Here is a 20,267-nt window from a genome sequence, read left to right as displayed (position 1 = left end):
CGAACAAAATATACAAGATTGCTACTCTATAGGAGGTTCTCTGTGAGCGCCAGCGATGGTCAACGTGGCTAGGCCGGTTAAATAATTCATGAAAACGTTCTACGATGAGTCATATAAATAAATCAATTCATGAATGGTAATGATTTCTCACTTTTCAATACATTTAAACAATAATTGAGCGAACGAGAATGAAATGAGTCTACCTCTTGGTCTCACTTTGTTTAGTTTCAGTTGATCTACTACTGTTTTAAAGGAAACGTTTTGAAGTTTTTTCCACACGGAAAAGTTTCAGAAACTACTTACAAGTTTGTATAAGCATTAAAACTTTCGTTGTTGTCATACAGAGTGGGGCCTGTAACCAAGGCGAAGAATTGAACTCTAGGCCACTCTCCCTACACTGATCAACATCTGTTCGGCGACTTTTAAAAATAACTTGTATTTTGATTTTTATCACCCTTGAAAGTTTTTTCTAAGAGGTAATGTATTGCGAATTCTGTTAAGTCTAAAGTGTGACAGACAACGTCAATGACAACAATAATGGCGTACATTGAAGCTAATATTTATTTTGTATGAAAAATTAAAAATTTAAAGACTTCATAATTTTTAAAAGTCACTGAACAAATGTTGATCAGTATAAGGAGAACAGCCTACAGTTCAATTCTTCGCCTTTGTTACAGGCCCCACTCTGTATGTTTCTGTGATTTTTTTCAAACATGTTTTCTGTAAAATACACAACTGCAATTTTTGGCAAAAATACTTTCGACTATTCTTCTACAAGATGCATATTGGAACTTTTGTATGCAAAATTTTATGAAAGTTTTTTTATTTAACTCGGTTTAAGGATTCTTTTTTAATGGTTACTTGTGGTTCGCGATGTAAACCCAGGCCCCGTAGCCGAATGGCATTTCTCCGACGCCAAACGAAAGCGATACGCCGCTGGCTCTGTCGCGCCAATACGCAAGCGCGATAGAGATAGATATCTACTAGCGCTTCGTTTCGTGAGCGTTTCGTGAGCGATTGTGCCACTCGGCTAGCCACCCTGGCCAGAAATATATGACTACTAGCTTTTGCCCGCGGCTTCGCACGCGTTAAAAACAGTAGCCTAATAAATTAGACCAGTAGACAAAAAGCAGCCTATGTCACTCTCCATCCCTTCAACTATCTCCACTTAAAAAATCACTTCAATACGACGCTCCGTTTTGCCCTGAAAAACAGACAAACAAACAACACACACACTTTCCCATTTATAATATTAGTATGGATTGTAAGGAGGGCGCTGTTATTCTAATGTATCAGATGACAGTTCAGAAAAGTATGAAGAAAATATTTATATTTTTGGCCGGCAACGCACCTCCAACACCTCTGGTGTTTCGGGTGTCCATGGGCGGCAGTGATCGCTTACCATCAGGCGACCTGTCTGCTCGTTTGCTTCCTATCAAAAAAAAACCGGCCAAGAGCGTGTCGGGCCACGCTCAGTGTAGGGTTCCGTAGTTTTTGAGTCTTTTCTCAAAAACTACTGAACCTATCAAGTTCAAAACAATTTTCCTAGAAAGTCTTTATAAAGTTCTACTTTTATGATTTTTTTCATATTTTTTAAACATATGGTTCAAAAGTTAGAGGGGGGGGGACGCACTTTTTTTTCCTTTAGTAGCGATTATTTCCGAAAATATTAATATTATCAAAAAACGATCTTAGTAAATCCTTATTCATTTTTAAATACCTATCCAACAATATATCACACATTGGGGTTGGAATGAAAAAAAATATCAGCCCCCACTTTACATGTAGGGGGGGTACCCTAATAAAACATTTTTTTCCATTTTTTATTTTTGCACTTTGTTGGCGTGATTGATATACATATTGGTACCAAATTTCAGCTTTCTAGTGCTTACGGTTACTGAGATTATCCGCGGACGGACGGACGGACGGACGGACGGACGGACGGACGGACGGACAGACAGACATGGCGAAACTATAAGGGTTCCTAGTTGACTACGGAACCCTAAAAAAAATGAAATTCCGCAACATGGCGCGTAGTCATATATTTCTGATCAGGCTTTAATTTCCAATGTCTGTGCGGAAAGAAGGGTCGTGGAATATAAAGGAACTCATATCTCATACATTGTATAAATTTTCTCTTTTCGCAGAGACATGGTAGTTATATTCGAGTAGGGCTATACTACCAACAATAACTTTAAAATATATCATCATCAGTTTACTTTATGGTGTAATAAAGTTTCAAAATCACGTATTAATTGCGGCTATAACCCGTAAGCATTTACTTTAATACTTACTATTATATCTAAGTTTGTTACCTAAGGCACTCTCGGTTTCGAACGATCCCTTTTCCTAAAGCGCCAGACGCGTTCGAGCCGCAGTCGATTTGTCGCGCGCGTGCTGGCCGGTTGTACGCAGACAATTTGTTTTTTTTTAATCGCGTGCGTGTGTGTGAATTGTGGATTATTTAAAAGTGTTCTTTTAAAGGTGAGTTATTATTGTTTGGGTTTTTAGTGATTTTGGTAAAAGGGTAGGTAGTGATTATTCATTAAGAATTTGAAATTACAATTTGGGGAAATAAATTTGTTTTATTTTGAAACAGTAATTAGTAAATCTTCAGGCACTAGACTATTTATTGTACTTATAATTAAATGTGTGACTTTCTGTGTATCAAATATGAGATAGCGAATTTTCCCACTTTTGGAAACTCGCTCTACCTAGGACCAACCTACGGAGTTACTATTTGTTTTTGGATTCGCATTTAAAATTACACACTTGTCCATCACTTTCTTGGTGATCATGATCACAGAAAAAACAACAGAGAAGGTTGTCGATGGTGACTTAGTCCCATAGATATTCTTTATGTATCGCATATCGTTCAAATTTGCCGCTCTTTTAGTTCGAGGTACAGTCAACCAATTGGAACCCTAGGCCACTATATAACTAATATGTTATAGTGACGTTAGTAATCAGCGTGTAAGAGATCTCTTACTGCTTGTCATTTTGACATAATTGTAGAGTGGGCTAGGGTTCCAATTGGTTGACTATACTTACAGGATTTACTTCGAGTTGGCCTTAACCAGAGAAATAACAAAAGTATATTCCTCCTTTACTACTATGAAAATGTAATTTAATGAACAGTCACTCGAGAGAGGAAATTTCCCGAAAATTGCGAATTTGGGTTTTCGCGGCCCTTAATATTTCCATCTTCAAAGATTATAAAATAATGAACCTGAAAAAACTGATAAAGCGTGTTTATATTGAATAGTGTCACATCGGAAGGGGATACTCGCGTGTAGATATTATCAGCACGATTTTAATCAATTGGCTCATTAGACACGTTAACAATCGGGGTTGAAATATTACGGACAGGAAGTCCGTAATATTTCATAATAACTTGCAATTAATGTAAGGAACAATCATTATCATAAAATATATCACACACAATATTCGATAATAAAATAGTTTGCAATTATTTTAAGGAACTAGTAAACTAGTACATTGTGTAAATGCAGTATGGAGTCTTCAAAAAAGGAGTGTACATATACATATACATATACATTCTTCATCACATTTCACCTACTCAAAGGTTAGCTGGAAGAAATCCCTTAAAGGGATAAGTTCGCCTTTGTACTGTCTATCCTGTGTCATATTTGTGTTTTGTACAATAAAGAGTTTATACATACATACATACATATTTCTAATGGGTCGGCAACGCCCCTGAGTTGCAGGCGTCCATAGGTTACGGTGACCGCTTGCCATCAGGCGGACCGTATACCTGTTTGCCATCGACGTTGTATAAAAAAAATAGTATTCGAATGTTCTATGTATATGCCGTCTTTTTGGCGTCCGACCATCTGGCTCATGGATTCCCGTCATTTCGAATTCCCATTCGATGTCTCAATACTAGGTGGCCCCACTATCGTTATCCTACAGCTAAGTTTACTTATAGCTAAGTTACCATAATGGGCGGGCCAAGATTACACGCCATGTCAATCCATCTCAGGTTAACGTATCACTTTCATTTTAACAACATAATTAAAAGTACGAGTGGAAATGACGTGATAATCTTTTGTTTTTCGGGGCTGACAAAAAGGGGGCACTTATGGCAATGTTTGTACCTCCCTTATAACTACGGATGTTCTTTGACGACCCTCACCTCACTCTAATTAATAGATTGCATACTGGTGATACTGGCCAAGGTGTGTAGATGTATACTTACTATTTATCTGTTCGACGGATTCCATTCGATTAGCGCAGTGACCTGAAATTTGACGCATTCAGTTTTTTTTTTTCTACGAAATTTGTTTACCATCTCACCTTTTAATCATATAGGTACTTAAACGTTTTGAGTGAAATAAACAAAAAAAAAAACAAATAAATAACAGTAAACAAATAAAAGGCAAAGATATTTAGTAAGACAAAATATACTTTTCTAACAAAAAAACATACCCATACAATTATAGACATTAAACATTCGTGCGTGAGTTTAAATATTCGGATGTACCTACTTACCTACTCACGTTAATGTATCGCGATTGGCAACATGTTTCGAATCAAATCCCGTATAACTTTATTTATAGACGTGAGTACATCAGTATATTTAAATCATACCTAGATTACCTAGTTACATAACGAATACAATTTGATTATGTACAATACATGCTTAAAAGTAAAAATGCCAGTCTTCATTCTCTAAGGCAAGCTACCAGTCTCTAAGGAATGATCAGCTTTCTAGATATCTACTTAGCATCTTTAATCGATATTGAACTGCGAGAATTGAACCCTATCATGTTAACCGCCATTTAGTATAATGTGTGTGGTATAATGGCTTTAAACGGATCATGTGGCATAATGAGATTGCATATCTACACGTGGGTGGTAAATTGTTTCGTCAAGTTATGTAATGCCAATTTTGCATTGCATGTTTGGTTTAGGACAGGTAGAATTTAGGACAATCCGGCTCCATAAAATCCAAATTAAGAATGTGCTTTTTCTGTGACTCTTAAAGGTTACTAGTTGGTAATTCAAATTATTGAACTATTATATAATCATGTTATCGCAGGATTCGTTTTACAAATGAAACTGTGATTTTCGTTTTTTTTTTAAATATAAATGAGCTTACTCTTGGCCACAGACTAGCCAAAGGCAAAGACGTGGCCTACGATGGAGTGAGCTCGCCCAGAAGATGCTTGTTCACTCTTGATTTGAAGGTTGCCGGGTTATATGAGCTCGGAAATATAGCCGCCGGCAAGGAATTCCACTCCTTGGCAGTGTGCATAAGAAAAAAAGAAGCATAGCGCTTCGTGCGAATTTGCGGAATGTACGGATACTTTCAGATAATCCTATCGAAATGATAGGATTATCTGAAAGTATCCGTATAATACCCTTATTGTTCCAGTTTTGGTCTCATTTTTGATATTAATTAGACAGTTCTTCTTTTTGAGCCTATTTCTATGAGATAATCGACATAGGCGTCAAGTAATTAATTGAAATAGACATTTAAAAAGCAAAAGCTAAGTTTATTATCAAGCAGAAAAGTCTGCGAGAGAAAATTGGAGAATTTGAACATGTAATTTTTTGGAACACCGGCTCTGACAAACTGCGCCTCGAAAGTCTAAAGTTTAAAAATAAAAAATAAAATAAAAATATTTTTATTGCCATAACTACCAACACAAATCCATGAGGAAAGATTACAAACAAAAAGACAAAATTAAACAATGTAGCAAAAAAAAAAGAACTTAAAATTAACATTTACATCTTTAAAAAACTATATTTACAATTATACATTTTATAGGTAGGCTTGGGTGACCCCCCCCCCCCTGGAGCACCTAAGTTGGTCATACAAATAGACCACGTGACCCCCTCCTGGGGCCCCGGGCCTTCACCACGTGACCCCCCCCCCCCCTGGGCACGAAGCTGGATCCGCGCTTATCCCCGTCTATTGTGCCTGTGTGCGTGCGTATATTGTATGTATATGCTTTCTGTAATTTAAGTAAACCTGCTCTAACTAACTTCTTGAATTGCAGCAACGGCATAGGATTTCGTAATGGTGGTGGTAGATCATTCCATATTTTCGTTGCTGCGTATTTGAAAGTTAGTGTTAACCGTTTAGCGGCCGGAGGTGTGAATATTACTTTTTATCCTCTAATTTATAAATGATTTATTCTCGGTATTTCAAAAATGATTTAAACTTGTTAAACTAACACATACAAAGAGTCTGTTCGGAAAGAGGTAGTGTGACTCTTTTCGTTCAGACAGTAGTAATAACAATATACCTACTACTGACATTATGACATAAGTGAATGCGATAGTGTTGTTAGAAGTATCGCTATTTGTCGTATCATGTGCAGTAGCCATGTAAAGCAGTCACGCGATATTAGAGCAACGAGCTCTCATGGATTACGCTGTAAGTAATTAAACACTATTTACTTATAACATATCTATAGATTAATAGTCATCATCATCATCAGTATTGACTAAAAGGGTAAGGAGAGCACATTGAAATACCTCTTTCAGTGCTACCTCTTTAGGTAAGTTAAATGTGTTAAAAGCAAAACAAAATTGTGTGGTTGTGTCATATTTCGATAAAATTTAGCTGTAGTGTCACATGCGCGTTACCGACCCTTTAGAAACTTGTACACTCCTTTTTTGACGAACCCCATACCTCCCCTCGGCAGGGAGCTCATTCCACAGCCGGAGTGTCCGCAGGAGGAAATTCCTCCGAAACCGCTCAGTACGTTCATCCCGCTCTGCCGCAGTAACACAATAAGGAAAAGCGATAGAGAACTACGATGCGCTTCGGAGCGTGAACGATTGGCATCTTGTCTACGCGCATTTGCAACATACAAAACTTACCGTAATTCAATATGTTCAATATTTTAGTCTACAAAACATCTTCTTACAATAATACTTAAACCAACCCTTAGATGCATGACCTTGACAAAGATTTATTCAAATTTGAATTTTGACATACTGTCAATACTGTCCCGGTAAAGCAATTAGCGGTATCTCGAAATCAAAAACATTTGAAAATAGAACTGTCAGTTAGAAAACTTAAGGTATTGTATTTGAATTAAAATTTTATTTGGGATACCGCCAATTGCCTTATGACGGCAGAATAGAGTTAATAAAAATACATGATGCATATATACATCACTATGCATTTAAGGGTTAAATGGGCCATTTTTTTCAAAGAGATCCACCCCACTTTTTTTGTGACATGGGTATTTTTTACGCGATTCATACTCAGAATCGAGAGCTCTTTCGGTCCTGATAGGAGTAAAAAAATGTCCCATGATTTCTATACATTTTTTCGAACCTTCCATTCCGTTACCGCCATACAAAATGTATGAAAAAATGGTAACGAAATGGGAAAAAAACCTTGGGACATTTTTTTTTCTCCTATTAGGATTCGATTCGAGAAGAGCTCGCGATTCTGAGTGGAAAACACATAAAAATGTCCAAATCCAAAAAAAAAGTGGGGTGGACAATTTGAAAAACATGGCCCAAATCCGTTTTCTAAGTAAACAAACAAACTTTTCAAAGGTCGGCAAAACATAAATGGCTCCCCTGATGTTGCTTATGTCCACGAGCGGCGATGACTGCGAAAATCGGAGAGTAAAGATTTTTGACAATGTATTTATTTACCTATTCGAAAGTACATATTTATCCCATTCAGCGTCGAGACCCTAGGCCCCATGGGGCCTGGCGTGGCGCTCTAATTCTCTTCAAGGACCTGTCGAAGAGACTAAGAGACGCCACCGGAGACCGAAGAGCTGGCAGCTTCCTCGCTCAGCGTATTAGCTTGACAGCCCATCGAGGAAATGCTGCCAGCGCCTTCGGTACTATGCCACAAGGGCCGTTTTTAGTTTAATTTTGGATTAATTTAGTTTAATCCATATTTAATATTATAAATGGGAAAGTGTGAGTGTCTGTTTGTTTGTCCGTTTTTCACATCAAAACGGAGCGACGAACTGACGTGTTTTTTTTTGGTGGAGATAGTTGAAGGGATGGAGAGTGACATATAGGCTACTTTTTGTCTCTTTCTAACTCAAGCGAAGCCGCGGGTAAAAGCTAGTTACCTATATTTTAAAGTAAAGATTAAAAACGTTAAAATATAAAATTGCATATAAGTATTTTTTCCCTTCTAATTCACTCGTAGGGCATTAACCCCGAAGTTCATGCATCAGATCAGGATGATTTCATCTCATTGTATTGATAAAGTGCAATTCAATTGTTGAAGAGTCACGTCAGACACACCACATACTCAGCATCTTATCTAGAGATGATAGAACTAGGAGAATAGAAACCTAACAGAGTAACCCCCTTAAACATAAACGTTCACTAAAGTTATCAAGCCGATAAATCGATTTTTGAGTCTCCTGAAATAGTTCGTTTGCCTATTATTTTCCAATTTTCTGAATTTCAAAAATCGGCCCCCTGACGCAAAAACGACGGGGTGTTATTGTTTATATTATTTGACGTGTCTGTCTGCCTGTCTGTTTGTCTGTCTGTCTGTGTGTGTGTCTGTCTGTGGCATCTTAGCTCCCGAACGGATGAACCGATTTAGATTTAGTTTTTTTTTGTCTGAAAGCTGAGTTAGTCGGGAGTGTTCTTAGTCAATGTTCCATGAAAATCGGGGTTTTTTCCAAAATTTTAATATCACTCCAATACGTCGGAAAGGGACAAACGAACTTTATCGGCTCGATAACTTTAAAGAACGTTTATAACGGTATTTTCTTCGGGTACCACGGCGGGCGGCTGGTCTAGTGGTAAGGACCCGTAGCCGAATGGCATTTCTCCGACGCCAAACGAAAGCGATACGCCGCTGGCTCTGTCGCGCCAATAAGCGATAGAGAAGAGCGCTTCCGGATTCAATTCGGCCAGTTTCGAAGCGATTCAACAGTTCGGCGTTTCAGAGTAAGTAAAGTACTAGGAGTACTCGTTAGAAAAATATTCTACAAATATTTTAATCGGTTCTTTATTACTGAAGAATCGCTTCTACAGCTTCGATGAATTTGATTGTTCGATCTCGATGTCCGTAGCTCTCACCGCTTGATAGAGTTTCCACTTTTCCCACCTCATCCGCTCTTTTAACCCCCGACGCAAAAACAACGGGGTGTTATAAGTTTGACGTGTCTGTAGCTCCCGAACGGATGAACCGATTTAGATTTAGTTTTTTTTTTTTGAAAACTTAATTAGTCGGGAATGTTCTTAGCCTTGTTTGATGGAAATTGCTCCACGAAGTCCGTTTTTTTTTCAAAATTTAAATTTTGTAGTTATTTAGTCGTTTAATTATGTGCAAAATGCGAGGAAGTTGAACCATAATCAGAATTGTCGAAGGACAGAGAGAATTTATTAACTATTAATTGAATATAATTAACAATTAACAGGTAAAATCTGTCACAAGTTTATTTTCATTCTTTTTATGATTAATTTCGTGCCCCGTTAAGTGTAATTAATTAATTATTTATATTGCTGTAATTTTATAGACTGGCTGATACGTTTTGCGCTGTATAATAAAATTCCCTTATGTATTTTTGTTGACTGTATAGAAAAATAGAATCACTGAGCCACGAGAATTATTATTAAAATAACAAAAACCTGCTCTTCCCCCCCCCCTCCGACCCTCCCGAACTCCCCCGTGTGGTGACGGGCTAAGAATTTCACCACCCCCTTTCTTCCCGTGGGTGTCGTAGAAGTCGACAGTGGGATATGGGTTAAATTGTGGCGTAGGCGAGAGGCTGGCAACCTGTCACTGCAATGTCAGAATTTAGATTTCTTTCAATCCCTTTTTGCCACGAGTGGCACTGAAACTTAGTAATTCATGTGCTCTGCCTACCCCTTTATGGGATACAGGCGTGATTATATGTAAAGGTTGAACACGCCAAAACTGAGGCATATAAATTCATTTGCTGCTTCGTTATAATTAAAGGTATAGAAATTTTAATGATGCCATTTAAATCGTAAAAAAGTATAGTTTTTAAATTAATCTTAAGTTTGTTTCCAGCTGTCACTCTGTTACTTTTCTTACTCGCACCAGAATAATTGCCGCTTACACTCAAATTATCAGTCAATCTAAAAACTAGAAAACTCAGCACATTAACTATTAAGTCATAGGAATGTGGCGGCAAAAACGACAGTGTTTAGCTCCGCTCCGGACCGCGGTAATCGCTCGCCATCGCCACTTCACTTTGGAATGTAAACCTTATTTTAGTAACTTTATGGTTAGTTTGGAATCAGTTTAATGTTGCAGTACTTCGGCGAAATGACGATTAAAATGTGGTTAATAGTCAGACATGTGGGGTTTACATCATTCTAAATATTTAGACTTGAGATCACAGAACATATTAGAATTTACTTATTTTCATTTCGATGTGTGCCTAAAACAAGAAAAATCACAAATACAAACTGTAGCCATTAGCAAAGGACTTTTATTATTACTAGGTAGCGACCCGCCCCGGCTTCGTACAATCTATGTGTAGGTACATGGTACATAAGGTGCATTCGGGTAATTCAGAATGACAGAAATGCTCTTTAATTCCGAAAGAAAAAATCTTGATATGAAGGAAATAATGGCGATTTTTATGCGACTTTCGTAATTAGACGACTGTCGGAATTACCCTAATGCACCTTCTCTTACCTACTAGTATTATAGTTTTTTCCTCGTCGTCTTCGTAGACCTGCAGGTAAATTTTTTAGATTTTGAATTTAGAACCATAAAGAAGAGGGATAAAAGAATCCCTATAACCCTCCAAAACTCGAATATAATTTTTACTTGTACAGTCAACCAATTTGAATCATAGACCACTGTAGAACCTTTGCAAAGTAAACGTCAATGTGACTTCTTATGGTAAATAGAACACGGTTTAAATGAGACAGGGTTCTAGAGCGGCCTAGGATTCAAATTGGTTGACTATACAAGTATGCCGGGACATGCGGAGCTTCGAAGCCTAGCGAAGGCCGAGCTCCGCGTAGGGCCGAAGACCCGAAGCGCTCCTGAAAGGGGCCTCTACGTGAGCCCAAGGAAGCTACTCATAGTACTGATACGTATATTTATTACGTTCGTACCGTTAAAACGTAATGCCAAATAACTATTCACCAATACCGCTTATTACATGATTTACGCGATGCGTACACGCAATATGGCGTACAAAAACTGACGTTCTACGTAAACGCTTTGATATGTCCGGGTGACATCAGTTACAGTCGTAAACCTTGCTATAATCGCATATCCAGTAACTATTTTTTTATTTATAGTTCAGGAACATTAGTGTAGTATACCAATGTATGACTTCGAACAAAATAGCTACACACCTATTTACATACATACATATAATCACGCCTGTATTCCATAAAGGGATATTAGGCAGAGCACATGAACTACTCAAGTTTCAGTGCCGCTCTTGGCAAAAAGGGGTTGAAAGAAATCGAAATTGACATTGCAGTGACAGGTTGCCAGCCTACGCCACAATATAACCTATATCCACAGTCGACTTCTACGACACCCACAGGAAGAAAAGGGGGTGGTGAAATTCTTAACCTATCATCACACGTTTCACTTATTTGTCAAACAAATTAAGAGTTGTAGAAATTGATGATTTCGTTGTAGATTTGAGATTATAAAAGTAGCCAAGCAAGTATTATTTCAGGTCTGAATGATTATTTATAAGTATTAAGGTAAGGGTGGGGTATAACTGTTAATTTAATTGTTAATAACTAATTCCATAAATTTATTTCATGAGTAACTATCGCGGTGACAGAAGACAATGTTATATACATGTAAAACTAACTTAAAAATTGTTTATTCATATTGTAGTAATGTAGTAATTGTTCCTTCACGAAATAAATCTAGATATACTTGGTGACAATAACTAGTTGGGGCGGGTCTGGCATTACATAATAAAAATCTCAGGGGTATCTTGAAATTCATTATTAAAATGGAGGTATAACTACTATACATAGTTTATTTTACTCCGAGCGAGAATAACAGTTTGAGGGACATGTTACGAGTAGTTATAGTTTTTATATTCAGTATCAATTATTGAGGTACGAGTACATAACTCTTATTACAATGTAATACCAAAATCTCTGCATTTTTGTGTGCCATAACTCTTATGTACACTTCCGCTTATGCGTTCCTAACTTCCGATTATGTAGAACAAATTAGGCAGAAAATGAACACACGGATTAACAAAACTGAATAAAAAGGTGCTTTACATGGCGTAATGCACGCAAAAAGTTGCGTGGCCTGCGTGGGTGAATTCTACTAGTTTACATTACATCCTCTCTCTTGTCGTAGTTACCTAGTTGATTGCGATACAGTAGTGGGTATGACGTAGCTATAGTACGAATCTTCTGAGATGGTTTTTTTGGCTTTTGCGGTAATCTGTTAAACAAAAGCCTTTGTTTCTATTATTCACGGCGGCTAGCTCGCGTCTCCACGGCACACGCTATAGTCTCAGTGTAGTTAAAAAGCAATTATCATGATAGTAATAAGGTTCAAATCCATAAAAAGCCCTTTCGGAGATAACACGATTTGTCATCTTCAAAAAAGTTACCTGCGTAACTGCAAACTGTTTCATAAATTTGAACCTTATTGCTATCATGATTCATGATAGTTGCTTTTTAACTACACTGAGACTTTCATATTGTGAGAAGATCAAATTACGCAGGATGTCAAAATGGCGAATCCATTTCATCATTACTCTAGAAAATTTCAGTTATTTGACTTTAGTCAAATTCGTTTCAGTGAAATGACGAAACGTGGCGTGTCTATTGGTCGATTTTGTGATTTCACTAAACAGAGCCAGGGATTTAGTCAAATTACTGAAATTTTCTAGAGAAATGATGAAATGCGTGATTTGATCCTCTTAGAGATTTGATCAAATCTCTGTTTTAGCATTTCCCTGCGACATATACAATCGACTAAGTTTGGAATGACTTTATGACACTTATTATTGTTACACATTGTACGCTCTATCGCTGAAAATTCTGTCAAAGTTATTTTTTTCCGCCTCTAACAATGTTGCAAACTTGTACCAATTTCTACTGATGACTCCATCTATAATTATACCTTTCAGTTAAGTAATATATCTAACCAAAACACAAACAACCGTGCAAATCGCACAAACCGAGCTGTTAAGTCATTATTTCCGCACTTTTCTGCGTAATATTACCATTACATTACTATCACTTATAAACAAAACCTCCCCATACTTACACCTTATTCATATAGCAACAAGGTTCAACTACAGTCGGTGTACGTTGTTGGTACTTGGGTTGCAATTATGTACACCAACCAACACTGATATTAGCTCGCCAATAGTACTCATTGGCAGGTAATATTGCATTCTTAGCAGGCAAACTCCGTAATATGTTTAAACTGTAAATATCTGGGCAACCGAGCTTCGTTCGGTTCTGTTTCGTATCCTTGACATGTGGCGCCATCTAGTTCAAAAATGAATAGTACCTACATCGAGCGAAAGAATTCTCAGCCTTAACAACACAACTACTCCACACGAGATGGCGCGCATTTCGCCACAAAAACTCAAATAGTGTATTTTCTATTCGTTTTAGCCTTGACCTGTGTCGCCATCTAGTGTTTGCAATAAATAGTACTTTCATCGACCGAAAGAATTCTGTCTTAACAGTACAACTACTGCACACGAGATGGCGCGCGAAGAAAAACGCATGAAAACTCGAAAATTCGCGTTTTCCGGGACCTAAGGATAAGTTAGACCGATTTTTCACCCCCAAAAACCCCCACATAACAAATTTCTGCGAAATCGTTAGAGCGGTTTCCGAGATCGTCAGTGTAAATAAATATATATATAAATAAATAAATAAATATACAAGAATTGCTCGTTTAAAAGTATAAGATATTAACGCTTTTATGTGCGTACGTGCTTAACTAATAATTAGGAAAATTAAATAAAAGGGCAATTTAAGATGCAAATTATTTACACATTTAACTAGCTTGTACGCAAAGGCGTCTTTGTTATTTTTGTTTAATTTATATTTTGCTTCTCGGACACTGGCGATCAAAATATGTAAGAAAGAGGCGCGTTCCTAGCACACAGTCTAAGCTCGTGTAGGTGAACGCGTACCATGCTTGTAGGAGTGAGGTAACCGAGAGCGGGTGGGCAGCACTTTCAGCGGGGAGCGGGAGTGGCCATGCTGTACGATAGTACCACAGTACTTATAATAAAAAAGTACTATCATACTATAGTATGGCCACTCCCGCTCCCCGCTGAAGGTGGCGCTTTGTAGGTAAATTCTAACAGCCAGAACAAGGCATCAAGTTAAAATTGTATGAAATTACTTTGCACTCTTGTGGATATAATGCTAATGCAATTTTGCTATCCGTTTTCGAATATCAAAACTGATCGTTACCAGTTGGTGTGGTGAAAATATTATTTCTTTCTCATCGATCGTGTTTAATTTTATCGCAACTCGTTATTAACCCCCGACGCGAAAACGACAGGGTGATAATAAGTTTGACGTGTTTGTCTGTGTGTGTGTGAGTGTCTGTCTGTAGCATCGTAGCTCCCGAACGGATTAACCGATTAAGATCTAGTTTTTTTTAATCGGGTGTGCTCTTAGCCATGTTTGATGGAAAATGGTTCACAAAGTCAGGGCTTTTTTTTGAAAATTTAAATTTTGTGGTTAGGTTATTAAACTTGTAATTATATCACCTAATGGAATGTGTGTTATGTACGAGTATTATTGCTTTTCTTTTCGTGTTTATCTCCCATAACACCACATATCATGTGTATCATTGCTAATAAATTCGCAATAATGTGACAACATCATAAATCACATATATCACACTACTGAGAAACGATCTATCTAGCTCGCAATTAGTGGATAATGCTGAACTTGTTTAGATCACATTACTCATTACTCTTACCAACTCTTACAAATTATACTTACCTACCTACTTATGATTTAGCCTATCTATCTAATTACGTCCTCTTACGAGGCACAAGTCTCTTCTTTTACAAAAAAATACATACCTACTTATGATTTAACCCAGTGGTGGGAAAAGTACGGCCCGAGGGCCCATTACGGCTGCTAAAATCACTGTAGTAAAAATTCATTAACCCCCGGCTAAAAACGACGGGTTTATAAGTTTTGACGTGTTTCTCTGTCTGTCTGTTTGTCTGTCTGTCTGTGTGTGTGTCTGTCTGTGGCATCGTAGCTCCCGAACGGATGAACCGATTTAGATTTAGTTTTTTTTTGTCTGAAAGCTGAGTTAGTCGAGACTGTTCTTAGCCATGTTTCATGATAATCGGTCTAATATGTCGCAGTCGGGGGTTTTTTCAAAATTGTAAATCTGGCCCTTGTATAAAATTATATCTTCTCGTATATTTTCTTCTTCTCTTATATTTATCGGTCTTGTAAATTGATCGATATTAACTAAAACCACTTAGGTAAGTGTATAGTGTAAATGCGTACAAACGACGATTGTTCTACAACTGTCTCGTAAACCGATACTGGAAACCTAGAACAAGATAATGATAGACTGCGATATCTAATTAGTGGTCGACCTTTCTCGAAAGTTTAGTGGCTAGACTCATTGATCCAGTTGTGGTGAGGGCTTTATCTTACAAAACGTGGCAGAGGTATACCTATAGTTAAATACATAAATTTATTTATTTAAACTTTATTGCACAGTAAAAATATACAATTACAAAAGGCGAACTTAATGCTACATGGCATTCTCTACCAGTCAACCTTTAGGCCAAACAGAGAAGACCAAAAAAAGGTGCGGGATATATAAAGACCACTAAAGACTTGATTTTATTGGACTACGCAAAATATTTTTTTTTTTATACTACGTCGGTGGCAAACAAGCATACGGTCCGCCTGATGGAAAGCGGTTACCGTAACCTATGAACGCATGCAACGCAAACAGTGTCACATGCGCGTTGCCACCCCATTAGAAACTTGTACATTCCCTTTTGCTGTGTTAAGTACACAGCAAAAAGGAGTGTACAAGTTCCAAGGAGGGTTCGGGTTGCCGACGACTCTAAAGGACAATATAAATCAAAATAAATCTTGGGATTAGTTGTCAAAAGCGGACCCCAGGCTCCCATGAGCCGTGGCAATATGACGGGATAACGCAAGGAGGATGATGATGATGACATAAAAGAATGGAATGATTCGCGAGAGTCCGGCGCAGCCTCCGTAGCTCAGTTGGTTAAGAGCGGCCGCCTGGTCTATAGTTGATACGGGTTCCAGTCCCGTCGAAACCGTATTTTTTTCCATTTTTAGAGTTCTGTCCCAATAAGGTACAAAAGGAACCCTTATGGTGCGACTCTGTCCGTCTGTCTGTCAATTTGTCACATTACTAAATATCTCGAGAGAATAAAGCTTCGCTCGGTTCTATTTTATTATATATTATCACGTCTTTAGATTTAAAAAGAAATATAAATACAAAAAAATATTTTAAAACTTAAACTTTAATTCTAGCCGGGATTCGAAACCCTGACCTACGATGTGCCTGCGAACATTAGACTGACCTCATATGACGGAGCTACGCGACGCCAATGCGCGGATGACGAAATTAACGACCATATTTTGCGTTTACTAACGCGAAAGAAAAACGCATGAAAACTCGAAAATTCGCGTCAACAACTCACCTACACTAAAAACTTTTTCATTAGTAAGTAATAAAAAGTTTTACCCACATTTTACCTAAGTCCTAGCTGTTAGGTAAGGTGCCCGAAGACTGGCCGCATTGCCCTGAATAGCAATGCTGTGTGTAACTTGTGTGTGTGTGTGTTTGCGTGGAAAATGTTCAGTCAAATAGCTCAATAAAAGTTGAACACAATACATTACATAATAATAGAAAAGTTCGCACCATTGTGTATCTATTGTGCCGAAAAGAAAGGTTAGCACTAGAAGTGATTTAACTAATCATTTTGTTTCGTGTGGGTATTTTAATCAATACCAAATTGTCGCACGCGAATTGTTTCAATTAGAATGTAAAATTAAGCATATTTTATTGCTTGCGGAATTATTTCAAATCACTTAAGCACACAGTACATTATTGTAATAATTTAATAAAAAGTAGCATGCTTTGTTACTACACTAGTTATTTTTTGTAGTAAGAGTTTTAAAGCGTTTTCACACTAGGTATTCGATCCGATTTTGGAGGTGGGCAGATAAAGATTGAATAAAAATATAGGTAAAAGTGTATAAATAAATTTATTGTCTTATTAGGACACACAATACGTGGCGCATCGCATCGCCATGACACCCAGAGTGAGTGAGAGTGAGATAGCAAGAATACCTATCTCACATGCATAGACAAACACATATAGAAACTTCTTACATTGTTTATCACACCCCCTTTCAATGTAATAATGTTTACTAACTAACAAAAAACAATACCATTATACCTTTAACTTAAAAGCAATTAACAACTTGACACATTCTCAAAATAAAGAGCCCAAAAAACAAAATTAGTTATTCAGGCCACACATCTTCACAAATTTTAACAACATGTTATTTTTCAGACAATATCCTAAGCAAATTCTAAGGCCTGATTTAGACGGCGTGCGAACTCGCATGCGATTTTAGTTACATTGCGGGCTGTTGAGGTTACATACAATTATGCACAGCCATCAAATACCGCAATGTAATAGAACTCGTTTACGAGTTCTCGTACCGTCTAAATGGGCCCTAAGTCTCCTAAGATATTAAGGCGCCACACTGAGAGAAATTTGCATTGTGAATTTAACAAGTTCGACTTGTTGCGGTTTATCCGTTTGAATCAGCCAAACGTATGTTTAAAACAATATGTGTCAGGTTGTTTTTATAAAATAGACTTGTTGATTCAAATATATTGCCGATTCAAATGACAAGTAGCTTGTTGTTTGAACCAAAGAGCACGTAGGCGCTATTTTAACCAAAAAACTTGTTGAACGAACATGAAAACTGGTTGTATTTTCTCTCAGTGCATCTTTGGACATCTGCCTTTGACATTCTTCTTACATCCGATATCGGATAGTGTGAAAACGCTCTTAGGTTGTCTCAAACTTTTTGTTCTTTTACACACATGAAAAAGCAACAGATAGGTATATAACAAATAGGTACATAAAATAAGTACTCAAATAATATTAAGTATGTATAATTATAGGCGTACAATCGAATTTATAAATATGTGTACATTTTTTCACTTTAACTCGTCGCAATAAAGTGAAAAAATGTACACATATTTATGAACTCACTGTACAAGCGATTTGCTCGAATACGTTAAGGTTACCATTTACTGGCACCATTCTTAGCTTAGGCCATAATATACCTACGTGGACTGCAAAATATACCTAACCTATGGAAACTATTCGCCGACATTGCAGTTGGGGTGCAGTCAGTGTGCAGTACCATACTACCTCTAATTGCAGCCCATTTTATCCAATAATTCAGCCGCAAAAACGACGGGGTGTTATAAGTTTGACGTGTCTGTCTGTCTGTCTGTCTGTCTGTCTATCTGTCTGTCTGTCTGAACGGATGAACCGATTTCGATTTAGTTTTTTTTTTGTTTGGAAGCTGAGTTAGTCGGGAGTGTTCTTAGCCATGTTTTGTGAAAATCGGTCCACTATGTCGTGGTCGGGGGTTTGTTCAAAATTGTAATTTTGTGGTTAGGTTATTATCAACTTTATGGGACCGTTTTTAAAAAGTAATATATTAAAGTCAATGTGATTTTGGCAATAGAAAGGCCATCTAGTGACAGAGACGATTATAACTAAGTAAGTAGATACCTACTTTAACCGCGTAATGACGAATTATGTAAAATGCCGAACTCAAACGTGACCTTCTCAAGTAAAAGGTACCACATTTTCGTTTACCATAACGAGATTTGCCCATATCTCTATACGAATAACTTGTTAGAGCGTCCTTATGCATATAAGTGACTGTGGTTCCTTTTATTAGAGAAAGGCACATATGTCGATATGCAATGCGGTTATCTTGCGGTCGAAGAGAGATTCGCCAAATTGCTTGAGATACATGTGTGGAATGTCTTACATATGAGGCGAGTAGTGCAATGCAATGGGTTAGATATGGATTGAGAAAAGTCATTCAGTTGAAAACATTTTTAAATTATTTATTAATAACACTTAAATAAAAATTCCATACAATAAATATCATAAACTAGGCAATAATAGTACATTACGATACTAGTGCGTAAAAAAGGAAGTTTTTTAAAGGGAGTGTTTTAAATCGACACGAGTTACGAATTTTCTTTTTCGCACGTGTATCGTACGACGTTGTTCAGTACAGATGGGCCTCCGAAGTTTCGACCTGGCATATAATGAACCACTTCTCGCACTAGTGCGTAAAAAACCGGCCAAGAGCGTGTCGGGCCACGCTCAGTGTAGGGTTCCGTAGTTTTCCGTATTTTTCTCAAAAACTACTGAACCTATCAAGTTCAAAATAATTTTCCTAGAAAGTCTTTATAAAGCTCTACTTTTGTGATTTTTTTCATATTTTTTAAACATATGGTTCAAAAAGGGGGGGGACGCACTTTTTTTTCCTTTAGGAGCGATTATTTCCGAAAATATTAATATTATCAAAAAACGATCTTAGTAAACCCTTACTCATTTTTAAATACCTATCCAACAATATATCACACGTTGGGGTTGGAATGAAAAAAAATATCAGCCCCCACTTTACATGTAGGGGGGGTACCCTAATAAAACATTTTTTTCCATTTTTTATTTTTGCACTTTGTTGGCGTGATTGACATACATATTGGTACCAAATTTCAGCTTTCTAGTGCTTACGGTTACTGAGATTATCCGCGGACGGACGGACGGACGGACGGACGGACGGACAGACGGACAGACAGACATGGCGAAACTATAAGGGTTCCTAGTTGACTACGGAACCCTAAAAAAACACCATCTGTACTGAAAAATAACATTTTTACTTTTTTTCCAACGTTTCGGCCAGGTTGCACTAGCCCGAAGTCGCGGAAGACAAAAATGTTATTTTATCGCGTTCGACCCACATGTGAGGTTAAAAATGAATCTATTGTTTCCCTAGTTTTTCTCCACAATTGTCCATGAATGTAGTTTGTACATTTTTAAAATTACCCACTATCAAGTTTATTCGGATATGAATAATTCGATGGTTTAGATATGAATCTGAAGACAGGTGCTATTGATTTACGGTGTACCCTTTTGTTATGCTTTTAATTGCTATCCAATCTGTGTTGTTTGTTGTTTACGTCTGTAATACAATTTATTGTAATGTGT

At 37.3% G+C, this 20,267-nt stretch overlaps 1 protein-coding gene across 1 annotated transcript in view; it reads left to right on the top strand.

Annotated features, from left to right (window-relative positions):
- Positions 1-2,302: 2,302 nt before the first annotated feature.
- Positions 2,303-20,267, top strand: part of LOC125237189 — a 42,408-nt gene continuing 24,443 nt past the window's right edge. The window contains 1 exon segment of the mRNA XM_048144183.1: positions 2,303-2,484. The gene's annotated coding sequence lies outside the window, so the exon portion shown is untranslated.

The sequence above is a fragment of the Leguminivora glycinivorella genome, chromosome 20, assembly GCF_023078275.1.
Source record: "Leguminivora glycinivorella isolate SPB_JAAS2020 chromosome 20, LegGlyc_1.1, whole genome shotgun sequence".
NCBI lineage: Eukaryota > Metazoa > Arthropoda > Insecta > Lepidoptera > Tortricidae > Leguminivora > Leguminivora glycinivorella.
The sequence above is the reverse complement of the archived record's forward strand: the minus strand, read 5'-3'. Positions and strand labels throughout refer to the sequence as shown.